The 27,753-nt window shown below is 33.1% G+C and overlaps 1 non-coding gene and 1 pseudogene across 1 annotated transcript; one reads left to right on the plus strand and one right to left on the minus strand.

Moving 5' to 3' along the window:
• Positions 1-27,753, plus strand: part of LOC117797111 — a 210,417-nt pseudogene that overhangs the window by 79,372 nt on the left and 103,292 nt on the right.
• LOC117797133 lies at positions 24,116-24,219 on the minus strand. Its single transcript, XR_004622019.1, has one exon. It is a non-coding gene; the product is annotated as a U6 spliceosomal RNA (small nuclear RNA).

A 27,753-nucleotide genomic window follows, 5' to 3' on the forward strand; every position in this document is an offset into this window, starting at 1 on the left:
ATTCCCCTTGTGCAAGTCTATCTCTCTGACTTTATGTTTTGACTCCTCATTATTTTAGATTCCTCAAGACTTCAACTCAGATGAATAGCTTAAAGCCCTAATTCCTTTGTTCTCATCATTTTTGTAGTTCGCAATCCTGACTTCTTAGTTTAGGTTAACATCTCACTTGCCTTGGGTAATTGGCCTACTTTTCTTTGACATTCATCTTTCAGTGAGCACACATTTGTATCTGTGGGTATATTAGTTAAAGCTTCCTTTCCCAATTAGGGCATTATGTTCCCCCATGTTGTAAGTCCTTTGCAGGTCTACAGGGCTCCTGAACTTGAGTCCACATAGGTATAACTCAGGTTTTTTTGGTCTGCTTCAATTTGGTCCTCTGCCCTTCTCTCTTAGGGCCTTGGACACTGCCTTAAATTCTTTGGCTCAGGCATCTGGCTTACAATGTAATTTGAGGAAACAGGTGTTTGAGGGAAGTGTTACTGTTACTTGGACCTGTATGAAGCCAGACTAAACAGTGTTCTTTATGTTTCAGTTTCAAGTATATTCAAAATCATTACTTTCTAAATAGATTATCATTGTGCCCCAATTTTTATCATTAAATTTACTCCTTGGAACAGAATTTCTTTGGTTTTCAGAATTCACTAATTCTGTATTAGAGCCACTAATTAATTTCATAACAAAGGAAAGAACAAGAAAATGTAACTCAGAAAGAAATGCCTTGAGAAAGGACAGAAATGTAGATAGGCAGATCGTGGTATATTTAAAAAAAAATCAATATGGTAGAGTGTTTATAAGTACAGATCTAGAATCACAGAAACCGGGGTTCATATAATAGCTTCACTATTTACTGATCATTTATATGACCTTGAACAGTTAAAATCCTTTGAGCTTCTTTTTTTTTTTCTATTTATAAATTGAAGCTAATATATAGTTCAAAAATCGTTTTGAGTCTCATGTGAGATGTGTATAAAGTATTTGGGATGGATATCATTTTTCACAAAACTAAAAAAGATAATACTAAAATCTGTATGGAACCAGAGGAGACCCCTAATTGCCAAAGCAATCCTGAGAAAGAAGAACAAAGCTGGAGCTGTCATAATTCCAGATTTCAAGATATACTACAAAGCTGTAGTTATCAAAACAGTATAGTACTAGCATTAAATAAAATGACACATGGAACAATGGATCAGAATAGAGATCCCAGAAATAAACCCACATTTACATGGTCAATTAATCTATGATAAAGGAGGCAAAAATATACAATGTGTCTTTTCAATAAATGGTGCCGGGAAAACTGGACAGCTTTTATATGTAGCTGTAGAAATTGGACTACTCTCTAACACCATACACAAAAATAAACTAAAAATGGATTGAAGACCTAAACATGGAACTTGAAATCCTAAAATTCTAAAAGAGAAAATAGTAATTTCTCTGACATCAGTCATAGAAACATTTTTCTATATGGCTCACCTAAGGCAATGGAAATAAAAGCAAAAATAAACTGTTGGGACTATATTAAAATAAAAAGCTTTTGCACAACATAGGAAATCATCTAGAAAACAAAAAGACAACTGACTGAATGGGAGAAGATATTTGAAAATGATATATCTAATAAGAAGTTAGCAACCAAACCATGTAAAGAACTTATATAACTCAATACCCAAAACACAAACAATCCATAAAAACATGGGCAGAAGACCTGAATAAACTTTTTTCCAAAAGAAGACTTACAGATGGTCAACAGACACGTGAAAAGATGCTCAACATCACTCATCAACAGGAAAATGCAAATCAAAACCACAATGAGATACCACTTCACACCTGTTAGGATGGCTAAGATCAAGAAGAAACAACAAGCATTGACAAGATGTGGTGAGAAAGGAACCCTTGTGCACTGTTGGTGGGAATGTAAATTGGTATAGCCATGGTGGAAGACAGTGTGGAGGTTCCTCAAAATATTAAAAATAGAACTACTCTATGATACAATAATGCCACTATTGGGTATTTACCCAGAGAAAACAAAAACACTAACTTGAAAATATATGTGATATATATGCATTCCTATGCGTATTGTAGCATTATTTACAATAACCAAGATATGGAAGCAACCAAAGTGTCCACCAATAGACAAGTGGGTAAGAAAGAAGTGATATATATTATATATATGTATATATACATATACACACACTATGAAATATTACACAGCCATAAAAAAGGTGAGATCATGATATTTGAGACAATATGGATGGACCTAGAAGATATTACGCTAAGTGAAATAATTCAGACTGAGAAAGACAATACCATATGATTCTGCATATATAAGTAGAATAAAAAAATGAATAAATGAACAAAAAGCAGAATCAGAACTACAAATACAGAGAACAAATTGATGGTTGCCTGAGGAGAAGGAGGTGAGAGGTTGGACAAAATGGAAGAAGGGGAAAGGGAGATACGGGCCTCCAGTTATGGAATTAGTAAATCATGGGAGTAGAAAGCAGAGTATAAGGAATACAGTCAGTAATACTGTAATAGTGATGTAAAGGGACAGATGGTAGCAATATTTATGGTGAACATAGCATAATATATAAACTTGTCAAATCACGAAGTTATAAACCTGAAATTAACGTATCATTGCATGTTATTATACCAAAACAAACAGAGGAAAAGAACAGCTCCTTGGAGTTAGTAGGGCCTTAAAGCATGGGTGCTGATATCTGTTCTGCACATTAGTGGTTGGGGGAAGGTTTTGGGAATTTCTTGGATATGAGAAGAAAAAAGAGTAAGCCAAAAATGAGAAAAGAAAAGATGAAAGACAAAATTTGCTTCCTTTGTGGTTTTATCTATATCTGACCTATGTCTTAATGTATAAAAGATCTAGGTTCTTGGGAAATAAGAGGATAATACCTGAATTTAAGTGTGCAAATTCTTACTTCAGCATAAGAAAAAATAAAATTCTTTACCATCAAAAAATTAAGTCTTGGAATGATTTAAAGAGGGAGATGATAAAGTCTTTATGTCTGTATTTATATGTATCTGCATTTATACATGCGTGCATTATGTATATATGTATCTACAGTCTTTAATGAACAAACATTGCTTGTTCTGGGGAGTCATGACTTGTGGGAAGTCATTATTACCTATCATGAGGCATTCCCTATGAAAGATTCACCTCACCCCATCTCCCAGAAGTTTAGCAGAAAGCTAATAGAATATATTCAGGCATTCATTAAAGCCATACCATAGTGGCTCAATATAGAGAGCACTATACAGAACACTATACACTTAAATATTGTTTTTCCTATTCCAAAAATTTACCTTTATTTGTGTGATATCTACAGGTTTGTACCTGTTAATTTTTTTTGGACCTGTTAATTTTAGTGCTTCAATTTTTATTCAGTAATTTTGACTGCATCATTTTCTTTGTCTTTTGGAATGTAGAAATGGAGATGTTTCTGTTAAGAAAATTACAGAATTATTTATAGTCAAAGCCTTCAATATCAAATAACAATTAAATTTTTAGTTTGCAAACTCTTAATGTTTTTCATATTTTCCCAAATATGTTTTTATTGCTTAAATAATTAGGGAAATTAAATATGATATTTTAGAAGTTTAAGAACCAAAATTATAAATAACTTCAACTAAAATCATATAGTAAACCAAGGTGAGAACTTTGGGAACTTTAATTAAACTTTAAAAATGTATGCTTATTTAAAAACTAATGTCCTCAACATTTTTGTGTAAAAATAAAAGTTGATTTATATATATCTTAAATATCTTTAAATATATCTTACAGTAAAAAAAAAGTGCTATTTATTATTCCGTGTTAAGACTATGGTGATACTGCTTTTCGTTCATTATGATTTTCTGAAAAAAACTGCAAAAATATGTATGTCAGAAGATTGTTAACTAATAAACTTTAAAAGGTTTGTGAAAACACTGCTTTACATCACATTATTATTTAATTAAAAAAAAATAGCATATGAGCTTCTAAGTCTCACTGACCCAACTTTAAAAAAACTGTATTGTATTTTGTAAGGAAATGGCAACAAAAATGCAGAAGCCTTACATAGATGAGAAGATTTATAATCTTCAATTATAAATGAAATAATTCTATTCACAGTTTATTACAATTGACAATGTCCTTAATTGTTTAATGCTTAATTACTTTGCAAATATTAAAATAGGACCACTTTTCATTTGCCAATCAGGCTAAATGTTATGGTATGTTTTTTATATATATTTATAGCATGATATAAAATATTATTTGTTACAGGAAGGCAAAAATTTGAAACTCTCAGTTGATTTATCGACTATGATAAATACATTTTTTGTCACTACAATATGTTGGGAAATTTGAGGATCTACTCTGTTCATAACTATAGGACACTAATTTCAACAAAGTAAAATGTGTGTCATAAGACAATAGAATTCTTGTTCTCAGTAGTTTATCATCTACATGCGGAACTTACGTGTAACTAATTTAGTTCATTACCATTGTGTAGAGTGCATGGGAGTCAGAATGCTCTTGAATAGGATAATATCTGAAGTAGAAGTGAATGATGAGCGATTCTTTAATCACTCTTTGTTCATATTTCTATTCAAAGGTTAATTTCTTGAATAAGGTCTTCTGCTTTAATAGATAGTAATTTCAATGAAAATAATTTTGAATCATTTGTTCTCTAAACTATAAAACTATAATTATAATTATAAGCACTGTAAGTGTAATTGAAAGCATTACAATGTGGTACAGCAGAGCCTGTAGTATTAACTGAAAATGATCTTTGACAGTGGGACTTTATAGGAGAACTGCTGCTGCTCCCCTTCAGAGCCGTCCAGTAGTTCCATCTGTTTCAAGTGACTCTACTCCTCGTGTCTTCAAGAAGAGTCAACCTGTCTGCAGTTAATGGTGAGTGAAATTGAAATAAATTAAAATTCCATTGAGGTTTTAGAATTAGGCACCTCATTTCTTCTTCATCTTTTTTTTTTTTAATACAAATGTCAACATGCATTGCTTTTGCTTGAACAGTATTCACTAAGAATCTGACAGCACGATGATCAGAGTATTTTGGTACCATGTTTCATTTTACTTCAGTATGTTCTGTTTTCCATAATTTTGTCACCAAAACCAATCTGCATAAGCACAGAAACAATTATGACAGTTCTATACTATCTGCATTACATAATTAGTAACATAAATTTGCTTCAGTCTGAATAATTTCCTTTTATGAAATACATTAAATACTAATAAAATTTGATTTTAACACAGGCATATGAGACCTCTCTTGGTGGCGTATTTCCAGTTATACAGGACAATATATTCAACCATTCATTTGTTTATTTGATATGACTTACTCATGACCTATTATGGGTAAATGATCATGACAGACATTGAGAAAACAGAGTAAGTGCAACTTTGTATGTAGTTCAAGAAGCAGGCAGGACAACACCTAGTTACAAAACATCATGACAGATATTTACAGATTTATGCAGTAAGTGATGTGAAAGCACAGAAAGGAACAATTGACCATATTTGGGAATTCAGAGAGAATTTCATAGTCTGTGTATGTGTGGAGAGGTGATGTTTGAGATGTGTGATAAGATATTCTCCAAGTGAGCAAATGAAGTTGCATTGGTGAAGGAAAAATGTAAATTATAGCAGTGACATGTAGTGATTCAGAACTTGTAGTTTAGGAATGTGACAAATTTAATTTGAATTCCAGTTTTCTCATTGAGTAAACTTTTGTGATCTTGACAAATTACTTAATTTCCCTGAAGATAAATAGATATAAAAAACAATACCTATCTCTTAAGATTTTTATGAAGATCAAGAAACCTACTTATAAAATACCTAGTAGCGTGAATATCATTTACATGTTGACACAAATAGAGAAATAGAAAGAAAAATGTGTTTTTTTTAAGTTGAATACAACTTCTAGAAGAATTAAAGATTGAGTGAAATGTCAGTACCCCATTAAATAAAATCAATACGTAATAATAAATATAACAAAAATAATAAATTTAGTTGTACATGAAAATGTTAAAACATTATATCTAGTAGTGCATTTGTAGAGATTGTCACAGTGTTTCTGTCCCATGTTGAGGGAGGGGAAGGTGCCGCCACCTCTTGATGGAGGAGTGGCAAGATCCTAGAAGAGCATGTGGAAACAGAATCATTGCTCTGGCCATTTTGGGGGTCCACAGCCTATCATAGTCTCACCAACTAGCAACATATATTCACATCCTCAGGCAAACAGAATACACTCATTTCTTCCTCCAAGAATTCCCCAATGTGTCATTTCATTATGACACCAGGCCATATTGGAATTGAATGTTACCAAATAACTGATGCTTAAGAGTAGATGAAATTTATAGGTACTAATTTTGCATACCTAGAAATCATGAGAAGCCATTCAGAAATTATTTGAAGCATAAGAAAGTACAGTAAAGTAGCAAGTTAAAACATATAAAAATTATTAATACTCTTATTTACAAGAAATAGCAAGTTTAAAAATAAGATAAACAAATCTTTATAATAGCATATAAAATTGGTGTTCAAGATATAGATTGTACTGTTAACAATGTAAGTGGACCTGGGTAATTATTTGCAAAATACAATGAGAGAAAAAAGTTTAATATCTTTATACATGATGAACTCCACATCAAAAGAGAAAAGAACAAAGAAGGCACTGAAAAAAGAAAAGAAAAAAATAAATAAATGTTGGACCTGCACTGCTGATCACCCTCTTCTGTTCAATCCTGCTGCCCCTCTTCCTTTCACAGCTGTTAATTCCTAGGAAATATCTTGTACCGCCAACTCAATTTTAGCATCTGCTTCCAGAGAACCCAAACTGTGACAAGGATGTAAATGTATTTTGGGTATTGGTTTTGGAAAGAGTTTTACATTCTTATACATTCTTTATATCCAAATAATTTTATAACTGGTGATTTATTCTAAAGAAATAATACGGAATGCACTTTTGAACATAGGTCATATATGCAAGAGTGTTATTGGTTTATGTTAAAAGTGAAAATGGTAATTGTTTAAATAACTTACAATTTGGCATTAATTCAAATTAATGTATTAAAATATTTTAAAAGGAGATTGTCCTATAGCTTTAAGTGAAAAATTTGGGTTGCACAATAGTATTTTTTAATGAGTCCAATTATTTTATTCATTTATATTATATATGTATTCATTTATATTATATAACATGTACAGTTTATGGAATATTTATATATTTGATAGAATTTTTTGTGTGCTTTAGATCTATAATTATTTATGTATGTTATGCAGTTATAAAGAATTTATAGAAAGTAATTTAAGAGAAAGATTTGTGGGGTATGTCAAAATATTTTGGTGTTTATATCTGGTGGGGTTATGGACAGCTCTTCTTTGTAAATTTCTATACTTTTGAAATTTTCTGCAGTTGCTATGAATTATTTCTATTGGTTGTAAAAAATATATACACACCTGTATTTAACCACTCTTTCATATTCATGTTGATCTACTTACTCTTGCCACATTTGTTCACCCAAATTTTCTTTGCCAGTCACAAATAGGAGTATGTGTATATATAAAAATGAATGTCTGGGGAGCAGGGCAGTCCAAGATGGCAACATAGGAAGGTCCTGAACTCACCTATCTTCCATAGACACACCAAATCTATAACTACATATGGGACAGTTCCCTCTGAAAAAGACCTAAAAACTGGCTGAACAGCTTCTTTACCATGAACAATTTAAAAAGGCTACATTGAGATTTGTAGGAGAGGTAGAGACATGGTCTCACCAAAAACCCCACCTGTGGAATGGTGACACACATTGAGAGGCATCTCATAAATCTGGAGCTTCTCCCTGAGAACCGAGGGGTTCATGTCCCACATTAGGCATCCTAACTCTTGGGATCTGCACTAGAGATGAACCTCATAATGTCCAGCTTTGAAAACTAATGGGGCTAAAATTTAGGAGACCCAAAAGGCTGGAGGGAGCTGAGATACTGCTCTCAAGGGCTTGCATACACTCACTTGAAGTGGGGCCCAGCGTAAAAGCAGCAGTTCGAAAAGCATCTAGACTATATATAAAGATTCATTTGTTAATTTTATAGCATCTGCCATAGGGCAGAGGCCTGTTTGGACTCTCAAGGGACAGAGGTGCTAGAGGGTGCCATTTTGTGCCTTCTCACTTCTTTGCTGGTGCAAGCAGGTGCATGTAGACCCTGCACTTTCCTGTTTACCCACTAAAGCTGTCATGAATGCCCTGACTCTCTGCTCTCCTCTGCCTTGTTAAAATCAGTGGGCATATGCAGTCCACACAAAGGATGTTCCTTAATAGCCTGGCTCTGCTGGATAGGGGCTTCTGCTCTTGGGTACCATGGGACTGTAACAACTGAAGAGACAGTTTGTGGCAGACTGTCACACCCAGGGCACTACACATAAGACTGAACACATCCCCAGTCTTTATTTGAAAGAGGCCTATTTACTTATCCAGGAGCTTTGGCCTGAGGGTCAGGGTTCTGGTTTGCCATATACCTGAAGGCTACAGAGGTGCTCTCAGGAAACGTGGGCCGGTGGACTGCATCTTTGCACTCGCCTTCAGTCTTGCTGTAGCTTGCTGGTACCTGCCAGAAAGGAACTTATACATTTGTCTAGAACTCTGATTTTTTTTTTAAAGATTTTATTTATTTGACAGAGAGACAGCCAGCTAGAGAGGGAACACAAGCAGGGGGAGTGGGAGAGGAGGAAGCAGGCTCCCAGCAGAGGAGCCTGATGCGGGGCTCAATCCCAGAATGCTGGGATTACGCCCTGAGCCGAAGGCAGACGCTTAATGACTGTGCTACCCAGGTGCCCCTAGAACTCTGATTTTTGCAACTGACACCCCCTAGATATCTCCAGATCACCTGGTCTAGAGGCCAGCAGGATTTATGACTGGGGTCCCAGGACTATATATTTTCATACTTTAAAGCTGCTGCCTGAGGTTTTGGCTTCCAGTCAGCCAAAAACTAGGTGCTAACTGAGACTCCCAACCTTTGGAACGCTAACAGGTCTTGGCACAACCTCAACAATTGGAACTTGTCAAGAATAAATCATGATGCTTAGACAATCACAAAGATTCGTGACATAACCAAGAACTAGGACAACACTGAATAATAAGATTTATCTCCTACGAAAGTCCACTTCTTCAAGACTAGGAGAAGTACTTATTTCACTTCATACATAGAAACAAACAGAACAGGTCAAGCAAAATGAGGAAATAGAGGAATATGTTCCAAATGCAAGAACAAGATAAAACCTTGGGAAAAAAATTTCTTAATAAAATGAAGATTAAGTAATTTACCAGATAAAAAGTTCAAAGTAATGGTCCTAATGATAGTCGCCAAACTTGGGAGAAAAATGGATGAACAGTGAGAACTTCAGTAAAGAGACAGAAAATGTGATAAAGTACCAACAGAAGTCACACAGCTGAAGAACAGAATAAGTGGACTGAAAAATATACTAGAGGGTTTTAATAGCAGCCTAGATGACGCAGAAGAAAGGGTAAATAATCCAGTAGAGCAGTGGAACTCACAAACCAAAAAAAAAAAAAAGACCAAAGAATAGCAAAGGTAGCTTAAGGGCCCTGTGGGACAATATCAAGTGGAATAACATTTGTATCATAGGAGGAGAGAGAGAGAGAAAGAGCCAGAAAAATTATTTGAATAAATAATGGCTGAAAACTTCCCTTACCTAGGGAAGGAAACAGATGTTCAGTTTCAGGAAGCCCAGACTTTCAAATAAGATAAACAGATCCACACAAAGGCACACACTATAATTAAAATGTCAATAGTTAAAGAGGTTTTTAAAGGCAGAGAAAAACAACTTGTTATGTGCAAGGAAACTCCTATAAGGCCATCGGCAGATTTTTTAGCAGAAACCCTGCAGGCAAGAAGAGAGTGGTATGATTTATTTGAAGCACTGAAAGGAGAATACTTCAAACCAAGAATACTCTACCTAGCAAGGTTACCATTCAGAATTGAAATAAAGATAAATAATTTTCCAGAAAAGCAAAAACTAAAGGAGTTAAAGGTTAAAATGGCCTTGCAAAAAAATGTTAAAGGGACTTCTTTAAGCTGAAAAGTAGGGTACTAATTAGTAACAAGAAAACATATGTAAGTGAAAATCTCAATAGTAAAGGTAAATATATAGTAAAGGTAGTGGATAAATCATTTAGAGGGTTAGTATGAATGTTACAAGATAAAAATAGTAAAAATAAGTATAACCACAATGATTAATTAAGGAATACACAAAATAAAAAGATGTCAAATGTGACATCAAAAACAAACGTGGGGTGGGGAGTAAAAATGTAGCTTTAGAATGAAGTAGAACTTAAGTTGTATTAACTTAAAATAGACTCATATGTGTGTAGGCTGTTATACGTGAGCCTCATGATAACCACAGAGCCAAACCCTATAGTAGTGGATGCACAAAAGTTAATGATAAAGGAATCCAAGCATAACACCAAAGAGAGCCATCAAACTGAAAGGGAAGTAAACAGAGAAAAAGGAACAGAGAGGAACTACAAAACAGCCAGAAAATAATTTAAAAAATGGCAATAAGGGCATGCCTATTGATGATTACTTGAAATGTAAATGGACTAAACTCTCTAATCAAAAGATATAGAATGACTGACTGGATGAAAAAAAATGAGCATTTAAATGCTGCCTACAAGAGACACACTTCAGATGAAAGACCACACGCAGACTGAAAGAAGAGATGAAAAAAACATTGTTCCATGCAAAGTTAAACCAAAAGGATGCTGGTGTATCTGTACTTGTATCAAACAAAATAGACTTTAAACGAAAGTGTCTCCAAAAACAACCACCAAAAAAGGCATTGCATAATGATAAAAGTGTCAATCCAACAAGAGAATATAACATTTGTAAATATTTATGCACTCAACATAGGAGCACCTAAATATACAAAGCAAATATTAACAGACCTAAAGGGAGAAATTGACAGCAATACAATAATAGTCAGGGACATTAATGCCTCACTTACATCAATGAATACATCATTGAGACAGAAAATTGATAAAGAAACATTGGCCTCACCCAGCACGTTAGATACCCCCAGAACATATTTAGCAACATGCTACCAAACAATTGTGTCAATGAAGTAAACGAAGGAGAAATACGAACAAATACCTTGAGACAAATGAAAATGGAAATATAACATCACAAAATCTATGGGACGTAGGAAAAATAATTATAAGAGAAGTTCATAGCAATTATAGTTCTGTTTTAGGAAACAAGAAAAATCTCAAATAAAAAATCTAACTTTACACTTAGGAGTAGTAGGAAAAGAATGACAAATGAAGCCAAAGTTAGTAGAAAGTAGGAAATAACAAAGATCAGAGTGGAAATAAATGAAAGGTCAGGAGCAAAGTAATGATGCCCAGTATCACCATTTTTATTCAAAATAGTATTAAAATTCCTAGTCAGAGCAATTAGGCAAAAAAAAAAAAAAAGAAAAGAAAAAAGAAAAAGCATCAAAATTTGAAAGGAAGGAGTGAAACTGTCACTATTTGTGGGTGACATGATTTTATATATAGAAAACCCTAAAGACTACTAAAAAACTCTGAGAACTAATAATCAAATTCAGTAAAGTGGCAGGATACAAAATCAATGCACAAAATCAATTGCATTTTTATATACTGAAAATGAACTATCTGAAAACAGTTCTTTTTACAATTACATTAAAAAGAAAAAAAAAGGTAGGAAAAATTTAACCAAGGTTGTTGTAAAAGACCTACACACTGAAAGCTATCAGATATTGATAAAAGAAATTGAAGAAAACACAAATAAATGGAAGGATATTTTGTGTTCACAGATTGGAAGAATTAATATTGCTAAAATGTCCATGCTAACCCAAGTAATCTGTAGATTCTGTGCAATCCCTACCAAAATCCCAGTGATATTTTTCACAGAAGTAGAATAATCTTAAAATTTTTACTGTATGGAACCACAAAAGACCGTGTTTAGAACAAAGTTGGAGGCATCACTCTCTCTTATTTCAAAATCTATTACAAAAATATAGTAAACAAAACTGTATCGTATTGGCATAAAAACAAGACATGTAGATTGATAGAACAGAATGGAGACCCCAGAAATAAACCCATGTATATGTGGTCAATTTATTTTTTAATATGCAATAAATAAGCAATGGGGAAAGGATAGTCTTCAACAAATACTGTTGGGAAAATTGTACAGCCCATGTAAAAGAATAAAACTGGATCACCATCTTGCACCATAGACAAGAATTTACTCTATGGATTAAAGACTTGAATATAAAACCTAAAACCATAAAACTCCTAGAAAACATAGGAAGTAAGATACTTGACATCATTTTTGTCAGTGATTTTATAGATCCGATGCTTGTTTAAGTGGGCTTATACTGAACTAAAAAACTTCTGCATAGCAAAAAACATCGTGAGCAAAATGAAAGGCAAACTAGTGAATATGAGAAAATATTTGCAAGTCAAATATCCAATAAGGGCCTAATATCCAAGATATATAAAGAACTCATACAACTCAATAGCAAAAAAACAAAAACCAAAATCCATCGGATTAAAATATAAGGTGGGTGGAAGATCTGAATAGACATCTTTCCAATGAAGACATAAAGATGGTCAACAGACACATGAAAAGATGCTGAACATCAGTAATCATCAGGGAAATGCAAATCAAAACCATAATGAGATATTATCTCACACTTTTAAGGATAGCTACTAAAACAAAACAAAACAACAAAAAAGCAAACAAAAACACCCAAAAGATAATAAGTGTTCTTAAAGATGTGGAGTAAAGGGAAGTCTTGTGTACTGTTGGGAATTGTGGAAAAGAGTATAGAAATCCTTCAAAAATTTAAAAATAGAATTATCATATGAGTCAGCAGTTCACTTCTGGGTATTTATGCAAAGAAAATGAAAACATTAATTCCAAAAGATACATGCACCCCTGTGTTTATTCCAGCATTATTTACAATAGTAAAAGAAATGGACACAACCTGTGTCCATAATGAATGATTCGATAAAGAAGATATAGTGTGTGTGTATGTGGGGGGGGGTATGATGTGTGTGTGTATATATGTAATGGCATACTACTCAGCCATAAAAGAAAGTGAAATCTTGCCATTTGTAACAACATGGATGAACCTTGAGGGTATTACGTTAAGCAAAGTAAGTCAGACAGAGAAAGACAAATAACATATGATTTTATTTATATGTGAAAATTTTATATATAAAACAAAACAGAACAAGACTCATATATACAGAAAACTACAATGGTGGTTGCTAGAGGGGATGTGGTTGAGTATGCAAAATGAGTGAGGGGGTGTTAAAAGGTACAAATGTCTAGTTATAAAATAAATAAATCATGGGACTATAATGTATGATATTGTGACTATAGTCAGTAATATTGTAGTGTATATTTGAAAGTTGCCAAGAAAGTAAATCTTAAAATTTCTTAACATGAGAAAAAAATTTACAATTTTTATGGTGATGAAAGTTAAGTGGACTTACTGTGGAAAGCATTTCACAGTTTATATAAATATCAAATCATTACCTGAAACTAATATAATGTTGTGTGTCAATAATACCTCAATAAAAAAAAAGAGAAAATAGTTAGCATTCAGGCATTTAAAAAAGAAGAAAAATCTATTAGGCAATAAAATCTTGTCTATTAAATTCTTGTTAGGGAAAAAAAAGGAAAGGAAAAAATGAATGTGTAGGGTTAAAGAGAGCTAGTCTAACCAAAAAGGAGTTTCTAGTAGGAGTTGTTTTACGTCATTATCTGAAAGATAAGAATTTTGGTGATATATTAAATATATTGCACAAAGTGCTGTCGTTTTGATGAGTTATTACTATAATGTATCATCAAAGACCCATCACTTTGATATAGTACAATAATAATGTTTTTTGAACAAAAGAAGTTTGCACATTCATTAAACTAATACTATTCTATGCTAAGTACCACAAAAAAAGGTTAAACTAAATACTCTTAAAGACTATCTAATTTTAATTGGAAAATGTATTAAACTAGAAAAAAAAGATAATTTGGGTTATTTTGTTAAGCATTTCTGAAATCTTCAGGGAATTAGGATAACTACTCATTTTCTTGTAAGAGTTTGTGTTTCAATCCAATTTTCTTAATTAAAAAACAAAAGAAGTACATTGAAATCATGTAATATTTGACAATTTTTGAAATGTGTATTCTATTTTTGCCTTCATTTAGAAATTTAAACTTTTTTCTTCTGAAAACATAAAAGAATTTTACTTTGTAATCTTTGTTTTCAGGTAACTATGAAAAGGAATGTAATCAGGTCATATTCAATGAGCGATTTTGTGGCTGTGTTTCATTTATCATCCTCTCTGAGGCAGTATATGAATATGCATAATCTTGCTTTCTTTACTGAGCTTTTACATTGTAATTTCACAAGTAGATGAAAAATGCTGTATTCAGATGGTTGGCTGGATTCCCAGTCATGGTTTTTTGTTTTTTTTTCTTTTGTTTTTCTGAAATTCAAGGACATTATAGATTGACTTATTTTTTTCTACATATGCTCTGCCTTTTATAGTTAATTTAGAATGTGTCATTTCTAAGGTCTTTAGTGAATAATAGAATCTTGGAGTAGTAATCTCAGTTCTTTTGCTTCGACTTTTCTAATCTTGAAAATCCTTCATGTATTACTATATCAGTAAATTTGTGTTTTTTTTTTTTTTGTTATTAGGAGCAAAGACAAATTTTGTTTGTTTATTTTACTTGAATTCTTCTATAAGCATTACATTTTCTGTCCTATGTAATTGAGAAGAACAGAAAACAGATTAAATAAAGTTTGGCAAAAACATGTTTTAGGACAATGGGAGTAACATTTTTATTATAACACACTATTATTCTAAGGCATAGCTTTCACTCAGACATAGGTATGATAAAGATGTTAATTTCATAATTATATATTGAGCTCCTTTTTGCTATGCGCAATAACTAGTTTACTTATTTTACTATAATCCTGTACAGCAGTGTTTCTTTTTTTTCCTTTTTGAGCATTAGCAAACTGAAAGCCACACAGATGGTAGATATTGGGTCAGGATCAAAACTTAGGTAGTGACTTTAGAGCCCTCGAGATCTTAACCACTAGTTTCTACCAAAGAATAAGATGATAATAATCGTATATTGACTTTATCCCTAAATGCCTCCATTCCTTCAATGACATTAAAAATTACTGATTGCACACTGTTTTTTCAAACATTGCTCCTAGAGATTCAGGGGCAGAGTAAATGTTACAGATAAGGAAGGTTCTTTCTCTTATGTTGCTATTCTAGTAGAAAAAGACAAATAACACGTGGCCAAATAAATAACATGGCTTGAGAAAGTACTAAATGCATCAAAGAACATAAAATAGTGTCCTGGGATAGAGGTTGACTTGGGGGGGGGTATTATGTTTAATAGAATAATCAGGGAAGATTTTTTCTGGAAAGGAAACATTTATTCATAGATCTGAAAGTTGTGAGGGAGTCAACCATATAATGATCCTGGGAATGAGCATTCCAGGCAGTGTAGACAGTTAAGTTTAAGGGCTTTCATATGGAAACAAGATCGATGTTTTAGAGGAATACTGAGGATTATGATGATGATGATTGGCCTGCTATTATTTCAGGTAAGAGACTTAGCATTACTAGAAGTGTAAACATCCACTGATAGCATAATATTTAAAAAATCATAAAAGCAAACAATATATAACAAATCTCAAAACCTGTACCTTGAAATATAGTTCCTTTGAGATTAATATAAATGTATAAATTCCTCAAACACTGACAGTGAATTAGATTTGAAAATCTTTTCCAGGGAGACAGGAGAGTGTCTATTGAGAATCCATCTAAAATTCTACCTGATTTTTAGAGTGGATTCTGAGAAGCACCAAGACTTAGAAGTTTTGTGGGGAGGATCCACACAGGATAATGTAGCTGTGGCCGCGTTAAATAACCTCACACCTGAGCACATATATACACAGCAGGACCCTCAGATCTGACTTCATTAATCCCTCTTGTCCTTACCCTACTGCTCTCAGAAAGTAATATGCCTTTATTTTATCCATTCTGTCATTTCCCAAAACTCTTAATATTTTCCCCTTTCCCTCATCCTTAATTTATCTCTTTTCTATTACTAACAAATAAAAGAGCCCTAACTTTCCTATTTTTTATCTTCATTTCTTACTAATATAAATTAAAAAAATACTGCAAGAATAATCCAAGAGAATCAAACAAAAAAAGACACCACATAGCACTTTTAATGTAAATTGGAAAATCTTTGTTATTCCCATACAAATGTATTCATTTATCAAATTTGTTTCTATTTGAATCTTTGACGTTCTCAAACCTATATGATTAATTTATATAAATAATTATATTCCTGAATATAAATTAATAGAGCAATCATAGTGACAATTGAATGGCATTTTTTTAAAATTTGAATGTTCTTAATTTGTTTAGTTTAACTCTCAAAATCTTTGTTTTGGAGAAGCAAATTAGCTTTGTCATCTTTCCATTCTGTTGATTATATATATATTCAGCTTCTTCAACTACACTGCAGTGTTTTTCAAGGAGGAGTAAGGCCCCAGATATGTTGTAAGCACTAGACTAAAAGAATATAAATGTTCATTAGCTATGTTTTATGAAAGAAAGAAAGAGCTTTTCTAATGAGATCTTGAAATAATATATGACTTTTATTGAGTTATCTTTATTTATTTATTTATTTTTAAAGTTTTTATTTATTTATTTGACAGAGACAGCCAGCGAGAGAGGGAACACAAGCAGGGGGAGTGGGAGAGGAAGAAGCAGGCTCCTAGCGGAGGAGCCTGATGTGGGGCTCGATCCCAGAACACTGGGATCATGCCCTGAGCTGAAGGCAGATGCTTAACGACTGCGCCACCCAGGCACCCCTATTGAGTTATCTTTAATGTGGCAAGATTTTAAAGTTAAAAATCACAAATAATTAAAGATAACCAATGTATGTAACAGTTCCATTATGTACCCTGAAACATTTGCGTGGATAAGATACGTTATAAATGGCCAATTAATTCTTTTTAAAGATTTTATTTATTCATTTGACAGAGAGAGAGACAACACAAGCAGGGGGAATGGGAGAGGAAGAAGCAGGCTTCCAACAGAGGAGCCTGATGTGGGGCTCGATCCCAGAATGCCGGGATCATGCCCTGAGCCGAAGGCAGACGCTTAACCACTGAGCCACCCAGGCGCTCCTAATTATTTATCTTAGAGAGGCAACTTCTAATTAAAAGCCTACCAAAAAATGAAAAAGAAAGAAATATGTACTGTTTTTGATCAAGAAGTGTTTGGAGGAAGTCTGGGTAGACTGCATCTTATAGAGGTAATGAAAGGGTAACAAAGCAGTGAGATACTCAGTTTTAAAAAATTAAAACCTGGGGACGCCTGGGTGGCACAGTGGTTAAGAGTCTGTCTTCGGCTCAGGGCGTGATCTCGGCGTTATGGGATCGAGCCCCACGTCGGGCTCCTCTGCTATGAGCCTGCTTCTTCCTCTCACTCCCCCTGCTTGTGTTCCCTCTCTCACTGGCTGTCTCTGTCTCTGTCAAATAAATAAATAAAATCTTAAAAAAAGGAAAAAGCTGCAGTGATATTTCAATACACTTTTGCTTCAAAAACTGAAAATGACTTAATTAATTTGATTAAAATTATATAACACCATTTTAGTAATTTTTACCAAGTACTTCAACAACGGAGTCAGATATATTCTGGCAACTTTCATGGCTGCTGTTGGATATATTTAGCCACCAGAATGAGTTCAGCAAACTGTCAGACCAAACTGATGGCCCTACCTCTCAGTTTGCTAAACCTATTTGACACATTCGAAGAACAGAATATTTAGGGTTTTGGCCCTCATGCTTTTAGGGCTCTCATTATAACTAGGATTCCAAACCTGTTAATGGTAGAGTCATCTCCAAGTTGTGATCCAAATCTAATATTTGGAGAACTGAGAAAAATGTAAACTGACACACTAGAGTCTAGAACTGATAACCTGGGTAGGAATAGACCCTGGAATATCTACGTTGGCTGAAGAAGAAGGAAAGTAGGTGGGAAGCACCTAGGATTCCCCTCCCCACTCTGAATCTAATTTTCAGTTGTTTTCTTGGCTCAGAATTTGTTCTCCTCACCCTGAACAAAGGTGGCCATGTGAATTCTACTTTCTGAGATTTCTCTGTTTTATTTCCCTACACTTAATCTGTTGGTTCATTTGTTCACTTTTGGTAATTTTATTTTAAATTTCTGAGGGCCGTTACTTGTTGTCTAGTTGTTGTTGCTATAGATTATGACTTTCTAGAGCTTGTTTTTCTTCATACCTGCATAGGCTTAAAGAAGAATTTTTTTTCTCTAAATACATTAGTTTAAATTTAATAGCTATTTAATTTTCTCTTTTTTCTGCATTGATCCTATTTCATTTTAGCTTGTTTCACTATTTGTTAATTTCATGCCTTTGTTTTATAAGAAGACATTATTAAAATATTGGGTGATTTTTTAGTATCTCTTTATATGTAAGAAAAGAGGTACTACAAAGATGTGTGATCTTGGACAGAATTTAGGAAATAGTCATTTTCCTTGTAGTGTGAAAGACAGGTAGTCAGTGATTTTCATTTCAAAGGACTTTTTAGACTTAAAAATTTAAATTAGTGATTATGGTTTTGCTATATTTTGGTAAGATTAAAATTCATAATATGGGTAACATCTCAAGTTTAACTGAGAATGTTTCTTTTTATTTAGGATCCTTCATTTTTTCAGGATCTTAACATGGCTTCATTATTTCAACTTTTCAAATTTTACACACATCTAAATAAGCAATTGCTTGGTACATGCATTATGTTGGACAAGTCATTACTTTTTAGTCTCCTCTTGTATACGTTGGAACAGTGAAAATTTTTAAATATGTATTTTTCCATTTGAGGCATGAGAACATTAATTCCAATACTCAGAAATGAACCATTTGGATCTTATAGGAGTTCTGTAAATTACAGAATTAATAAAAAATAACAGACAACACTTTGCAAGTGATTTAAACTGATAAAGAATGGATCTGTGTCTTGATTACTGTTGAGAATTGGATAAAAATATATAATTTCTTTTAGCCAATATATATGTGTGTCTATGTGATATACTTTTATAAGATATTTACATTATCATCTGTAATATTTTGATTTTATGACATTCATGGACAATCAGTGAGTTTAATTCCTCAGTGATCAGTGGGTATGTAAGACACTTTGAATTCCTTTTTACCAAGTAACTGGAAAAAACATTAGGATAATGGTTTTAATTTGCAAATTTTTATTGAGTTACTTTTATATGCTAGATACTGTTCTAGAGGATGAAAATTCATTTGTGAAAATGATAATCTCTAGCCTTACACTCTTGGAGGTTATATTTTATGGAGGAAGACAAGCAATAAACATATAAACAAATAATTGCATAATAACATTTAAGGTAGTGATATTTTTACGAAGAAAACTTATCTTTGTTCTGGCTTGGCCTACATTTATCTTTCCATGTTTTTCAGATTTTCCTGATCATAGGCTGCAATTCTTGATTCTCATTTTCTACACCAGATTGACTGCTTTTTGTATTATTGCTTACTGAGTTTGTCATTTTTGTCTACAATTCACTTGTGCTATTAACACTTGATCATATTAAGGATGCTTTCTGTCCCTATTATAGTGAGTAAAATAATAAATGTTTTGTGCATAATACCTATGGGGTTACTTTGTGATGTATCCTAGCTGTCATTTTTGCTTTAATATTAAAGATTTATGTCAACATTTTTTGCATTTTGTTCCTAAGAATCAACATTTTGCACGCTTTGTACATTGAGAGACTCAAAAACTACTTTTGACCAAAAATTTTACTTTTGACTGCCATATCAGGTGAGTGTTTCTGGTCACTGGATATAAACCTGGACACTATGATGCTTTCTGTGTAATATCGGATTCCTCCCCATTTTGTCTGCGATAGTGTAGTACTTCTTAGTCATTTCATATTTATTGCTTGTATGAACCACATACAAGACCAGTACAAAAACACTAATATTTTAGGATCCATAGTTATTTTATCCAGTCAACAGATAATCAGATTCTCCTGCTTTTTCTCTCACTTAAGAAGAAATATGTATTACCTATACATAGGCACCGTACACATATATTTGATGCAGTTAGAAATGGTCCAGACAGTACAAATTCAGACCTTCCTGATTCCTGATCTTCAGTTCTCCATTTATCCTTCTAATCAGCACTATCATCAGTTTATAGATGTTTATAAATAGACTCATTCTTCTTCTAATAAATGATTACACTGCTGACACTGCTCTGTACCATGTTAAGATACTCTAGACTAAGTAAACTTCATTAGGAAATCAGCCTTAGGATGTCAGTGATTTAGGTAAATAAACTTATTTCCTGACTGCAGTTTGTCCCCAATCTGTTGTTGATAGATAGAGGTGGAGAGCCCCAGGGCTCTGCTCTATCCATTTGCTCAGTCATCTGGGCTGACAGTCTCTATCTTTCTTTTTGGTACCAACTGGAACACAGTCCTCCACTGCAGAGCAGAAGAGTAGAAGAGAAAATCATTCGTGAATGATTAAGGGCCTCAATTAAGTCACTCAGAAGCAGTTAAGGTGACCTATGTCTCATGCTCACAGCCCTTGACCATACCTAGTCAGATGGTCCTGAAACAGCTAGAGAACTGGGCAGTATGGGCCTCCTGGAAAAAATGTAGCCTTCACATGCCCAGAAAATAAGATATATTGAACGCTAGTCTACCGCTTGAATCTCAATCTTTTTTGTTTAAATATATACAAATATATATGTTTAATATATATGTGTGTGTGTGTTTGTATATGTACACGCATTTATGAATATATAAAAACACGTGTACATATACACATGTATGTGTGTGATTGTATATACATATGTCCTGGAGCGCATTCTGTGTTAGTAAATATATCTCTGATTTTAAATGCTAAGTAATGTCTCATTATACGAAAATACCAAATTTTGCTTACCTAGTCCTGCACTAGGTTGATTCCAGTCTTTTGCCAGTATAAAAATGCTGTAGTGAATAGCTTTTGTGAACAAGTATAAGCATGTTACTGGGATATATTTCTGGAAATGGAATTTCTGCAGCAAATTTTATGTTCATATAAAATTTTGAAACATACATGTTTTAAAACCATTGATATTTTGGGGGCACCTGGGTGGCTCAGTCAGTTAAGTGTCTGCTTTTGGCCCAAGTCATGATCTCAGGGTCCTGGGGTTGAGCCGCGAGGGAGCCTGCTTCTCTCTCTCCCTACATCCCCCACCCCCATTCGTGCTTTCTCTCCTTCTCTCAAATAAATAAAATCTTTTTAAAAAATTGTTATTTTCTTTTATATGTATTGTCTGTGTCTTCAGTTTATTTGTCTCCTTTTTTTGATTTGTTGCAACTGATTTACATGTTGTTTTGATTTATGAAAATTCATGTTGAGCTATTTGGTGCATAGATAGTAATAACTATTGTATCTTCATAACAAAGTGCCATCCTTTGTCACATTTCAAAGGCCTACATTTAATTTGTGTTTTATTAAGAACGTGACCCTGTTTTCATTTTGTTGGTATTGTTGTTGTCCTCTTTTTTATCTCTGGATTTTGTAACTGCTTTATTTTGTATTCAGCATGGTATTAAGTTTTGCTTTGGAATTCAATTTGATTATTTTTTTCTTTTAGTAGACACATTGAGTCAGTTTACAGTAATTATCAAATTCAGTCTTTGTTTTATGATATGTTAGTGTTTTCCCCTCTTAAATAGCCTTGTGATTTATTTTCTTTGTTTCTCCATCTATTTCTTCTTATAATTAGGAAGAATGTGACTTTTTAGTACTTTCTTTTTCAGCTATCACTTTATAAAACACATACGCTTTCATGTATTTATTTCCTACTATGAATTCCCTACTGTGACCAGTGATAAAAGTAGTATAATTCATTTTCTCCTCCTTTCCCTTCTTTACACATTTTGATTAATGGTATTTCTTAATTGATTCTTAGTTCTAATAATTGAATTATCAATTATAAATGATATATTTTGGTACCTTAGATATAAAATTAGAGGAAATTCAGAACTCCTACACTTTCTTACACCCTTTTCTGTTCCACATCCAATTTTTATGAGTTTTATAAATTTCTACCTTGTCAGAGAATATAAAAATATATACTCATCAGTCCATCCTAAGTTTATTTTATTTTATTTCAGTAAATTCATAATCATATGTAAGTCCTCTTGCTGTATATTATCTTTTTTAAATTGTGGTTACAAATTTATTCCATAGTTTCTAAGAAAATCCTACAAAGTGGTACTCATGGGAACAACATTCTTAAGTTTTTTCAGGATCTCAGCTATCTATTTTTCTCTTTATTTTCAATTTTTTGTCCAAACTAGAGCACTTTGTAGTGAGAATGGGATGCTGCTAATAACTATACCAGGACAATGGGTTTCAACTCAACTGTATCTCAAGCTAATAAGGATGTATAGGCATTCCACCTGATAGTCAGTGTGTAATTTTAATATACACATTACAATATTATCTCTTTTTCTTAAACAGCACTCTTATTTTCTAACAGTTCTTTTTAAATTTTATTTCAGAAATAAGAAAACATATTCTGCAAGCTATAAATGGTAAACCTAATAAAAGTCTGATAAAATAATTTTTTTAAATTATATTTTAGAAAAATGTTTCATTCCATTATTTTATACCCACCCTCCAACTTGAGGACTACTCTTGTATATACATGTTGGATCTCCATTTTCTTTCCTTCATATCTGTATTTTTCCCCTAAATTTAAAAATTATTCATATATTTCCATCTTATTATTCCTAGGTTTATTATTTTTATTCTCTATCTTTCTTGTATTTTTCCACGTTGTCTCATCTTATGATGCTTCCAATTTTGCCATTATTTATATTATAGATTTATTTATTTTTCTTCCTAAACTTTCCTGAACTCTGGTAGCTCATACTCAGCCTCTTATGCATATCTCTTTTCAGGGCACTTGTGTTTCTACTTTGTGCTTCCTCTATAAATACATAAATGATTATTTAATATGCCCCCCCCATTTATGGTCATTTGGGTTATTCAGTCATTTGGATTATTCAGTTATCACAGTAAAATTTTTGTGATAAATATTCTTCTGGTATTAGTTTTTCACATTGTTTCTCTTTTTATTTTGGATAGTATATTTCAAATCACCTCTTCCTTTTTAAAATAATACACATCTTTGAATCCATTGAGTTTTCCCTAGAACAGTAATTTGTAGAAGGTTATTATAGAAATCATGCCAAGTCTTGCTCTAGGCTAATTTTTTTCCCCTTGTGACTTAGGAAATTATACGTGAGTTTTTCACTTTTTACTTCATTCTAGACAATGGGGATAGGTAGCTGTGGTAATAACAAAACATATTGTCTTATCCTAACTTTTTTTTTAATGTTTTTTTATTATGTTAGTCACCATACAGTACCTCCCTGGTTTCCGATGTAAAGTGCGATGATTCATTAGTTGCGTATAACACCCAGTGCACCATGCAATACGTGCCCTCCTTACTGCCCATCACCGGTCTATCCCATTCCTCCACCCCACTTCCCTCTGAGGCCCTCAGTTTGTATTTCTGTGAAATTTCTGCATTTCATTCTTATCTTTAATGTATATTTTCACTGAATAGAGATCTTCTTTGAGAGGTTTCTTTAAAACGTTTTGTCGATGACATTCCATTATCTTCTACCTCCTTTTTTCCTAATGAGAAATCAACAGTAATTCATATCATTGTTCTCTGATGTGCAGTGTGTCTTTGTTGTCTCCTTTCCACAGTTTTCTCTTTATCCCTGGTTTTCCTCCGTTTGATTGTAATGTATCCAGTGAGGTTTTCATTATAATTATCTTGGTTGGCATTCAAAATTATTCATAAATAATTATCCTAGTTGGGGTAATTATTTAATTTTGTTTTTTGAACTACATTTGAAAAATATTCTTTTTTCTTTTTTTTTTAATATGGAGTGCGTCAGGAATTTGCATGTCATCCTTGCACAGGGGTCATTCTAATCTTCTCTCTAGCATTGCATTTAGAAAATATTCTGTTATGTATCTAATATTCTTTCTTTATTCTCTATCCCTTTTCCTTATCCCCTTAGATTCCCAGTGCATATGTATTGCACCATTTGCATATGAATGGACAAAGCGTATGAATAGATAAAGACATAACATGCAAAATGTTAGTATTGTACAAAATAGCCTTTAAGGTGAAAAACATTAACAGAAAATAATGAGGATTACTTCATAATAATAAAAATTGTAATTTACCAAGAACTAATAATAATTTTAAACTCTACTCACCTAAAACCATAGCCTAGGAGTGTATAAATAAAAATTTTCGTAACTACAAAGGAGAGATAAAAATCTCAAGAACATAGTGTAAAATCTTTAATGTACTTCATCCAGTATGTGACAGAAAAACAAGACAAGAAAACAAGCAAAAACATTATTATTAAGCAATTCTGTTAATTTCTATTAGTACTATTTTATCTTAAAGTCTGTTTTTTCTAATAATAACATATCTTCTTCAGCTTTCTTTTGCTTAGTATTTACATACTGTCTCTTTATTCATCCGCTTGCTTTCAGTCATTTTATATTCTCATATTTTACATTTGTGTCTTTTAAACAATTTACAGTTGGACTTTTAAATCCAATCTCAAATATTGCCTTTCTAATTAGTGTGTTTATTCTATATATTAATATCATTAGTCATGTTAGTTGTACATTCACTATTTAACTTTTGTTTTCTATTCTTTCCACCTGTTCCATTTCAATTTTTTCTCTTTTATGCTGCTTTTAAGATTTTTTTTTACTTGTTTATATTTTTTAAAAAATCTCGAATGTACCCTTTCATTTAGGTGTTGTCATAGTGTAATAGTGAGATATAATAATACTTCTACACTTGTGTGGTGCCTCATTCCGGACACAGAGCTCCTAAAACCCTTGGAATTTCCTGAGTGACAGGACTAGATTTTGTTATGCATAGTAAGACTCTTTCAGCCATTTCTGAGTTTATGCTAATAAAATGACTCTCAGTGGGCCCCTAGATGGCTTCAGGATGGGGCCTGGTTGTCAGAAGAACCAACCAAGACCTGATCTCTGAGATTTGGTTAATCACCCATGGCCAATGATTTAGTCAATCATGCCTACGTAATGGAACTTCCATAAAAACCCTTAAGAGTGGTATTTAGAGAGCTTCCAGGTTGGCAGGCATATTGAGGTGCACACCTGGAGAGAAGATGTGAATTTTGTGCCTCTTTGCTTATGTGTCCCTATGCCTCTTTCTTGGATTTGGTTGTTCCTGGGTTATATTTTTTATAATAAACCAGTGATAGTGTGTAAAGAGCCTTCCTGAGTTCTGTGAGCTGTTATAACAAGTTACTCAAATGAGGAAGGTGTATGGAGAGCCCCTAATTTATAGCTGATCAGTAAGAAGCAGGAGAGGCCCAGGACTTGTGTTGGCATCTGAAGTTGGGGACAGTCTTGTGGGTCTGAGTCCCTAAGCTGTGGTGTTTGCCTTAAGTCCAGTAGCTGGTGTCAGAATTTAATTGAATTGTACACCCATGGTGTTCAGAGTTGGAGAATTGGTAATTAGTATGGGAAAAACCGACTCATTGGTGTCAGAAATATCGTGTATAAAAACAGTTCATACACAGAAGTTACAAAATGTGTACAAAACTAATTAACGTCTAAAGTAAACCAAACCCTAACAATACTCCCCCCCCCCCAAAGAAAGAATTGTAAACTTTTTATCTGTACAGGATCTCTCTTGTTTACTGTTATTTTTGTCATGTTTTCTACTTTTTTGTCTTGTTTGACAAATCTTGGTGATGTAAGAGAGGGACCTAATTTATAATGACTACCTCCTCCCCTGGAATTCAGCTTCAAGAAGAAATGTTTGTGATGTTTTCTAGGAAGGTCCCAGTTAATATTTTTTTTTTTTAAAGATTTTATTTATTTATTTGACAGAGATAGAGACAGCCAGCGAGAGAGGGAACACAAAATTCAGCTTCAAGAAGAAATGTTTGTGATGTTTTCTAGGAAGGTCCCAGTTAATATTTTTTTTTTTTTTTAAGATTTTATTTATTTATTTGACAGAGATAGAGACAGCCAGCGAGAGAGGGAACACCAGCAGGGGGAGTGGGAGAGGAAGAAGCAGGCTCACAGCAGAGGAGCCTGATGTGGGGCTCGATCCCATAACGCCGGGATCACGCCCTGAGCCGAAGGCAGACGCTTAACCGCTGTGCCACCCANCGCTATGCCACCCAGGCGCCCCCCAGTTAATATTTTTAAGCAATAATTTAATCCATAACTTTCTCACATATGCATATCAATTTCTACATTGTGGGAAATCCCTGTTAGGCTCATTCTTCGCTGTCTACATTAAGTGTCAGCTCTTCTGAGGAGGCTTTTTCAACCATAACTATGCACAAAAATCAGTCTCTCTCCCTTCCTCCCCCTCTCTCTCTTCCTTGTGTGTGCTCCTAAGTTGTCTCCACAATTAGGTTAGTAGCATAAGAGCAGGGTTCTTTTATATTCATTTTATTTTATACATGGTTTATATATATTTATTTCATTGTACACCTGTAGCAACTAGAAAAGTGTACAGAATAAAAACATTCACTATCCCCTTACAATAACATTTCCCACACGAGAACATGGTTATGATGAAAACAAAATAACATTTTTGATTATATTCACTTTATGCTATAATTTATAGTGATCTTTCCGGAACATTAGAATACTGTACTTCTCTAGAAAAAATGAGAAGAATACTTGGAGGTCAGCAAAAAAGCACATTCATATGGATAAAATTCCAATGTTCCTTAGGTTTTTTAAGTACAAAGACTCATTTTAATTTCGCTGTGAATGTATATGGTACTCAAGTATATTGCATTTAAGGTACTTCACAGTTCAACATGAAAATGTCAAGTTATTTTGGAGCTCACATCCTTCTTGAAGAGACAACAATTTTAATCCTATCATTTTGGCATTTCTTCTTGTCATAATAATTTCATGAAGCACCTTATACTCTTTCCTGTGTGTGATTTCTTTCTAATAGATTATAGTTTGACAAAAGAATGATTTTTTTTTCAATCAGGGTTCAGTTCACTTAAAAGAAAATTGCTTTTATTCCTTCCTTATGAAGGAACCTATGATATTTGAAGTTAAACAAAATGACCTAGTAGAAAATATGTCTGTTTAGATCTTCAAGATTTGTGATTGAAGATGTCGTACTGAATTTTCAGAATATGACGGAAACATTGATTCAAATATCCTCCAAAAATGTCTTACCAAATTCACAAAGAAGCAATAGTGTATATATTTTTTAATTGATGAGGTATTTACAAAAGGAATTTATAGACCTGGTTAAATTTCTTAGTAAAATGCAATATTAATACAACTCAAGACACTTTTACTTACTTAAGAAATGAATCCTATATTTGTATAGGTAAAGTGGAGTTATAAGTTTTGAATTGCAAATCATAAAACTGGAGAAGGTTTAATTTAAATAGAATAGAATAGATCAACTAGTCAAACTCTTGAATTTAAATAAGGACAAGTGGAGGCTTACTGTAGATAGCAGAATA

This window comes from Ailuropoda melanoleuca, chromosome 18, assembly GCF_002007445.2.
Source record: "Ailuropoda melanoleuca isolate Jingjing chromosome 18, ASM200744v2, whole genome shotgun sequence".
Lineage (NCBI taxonomy): Eukaryota > Metazoa > Chordata > Mammalia > Carnivora > Ursidae > Ailuropoda > Ailuropoda melanoleuca.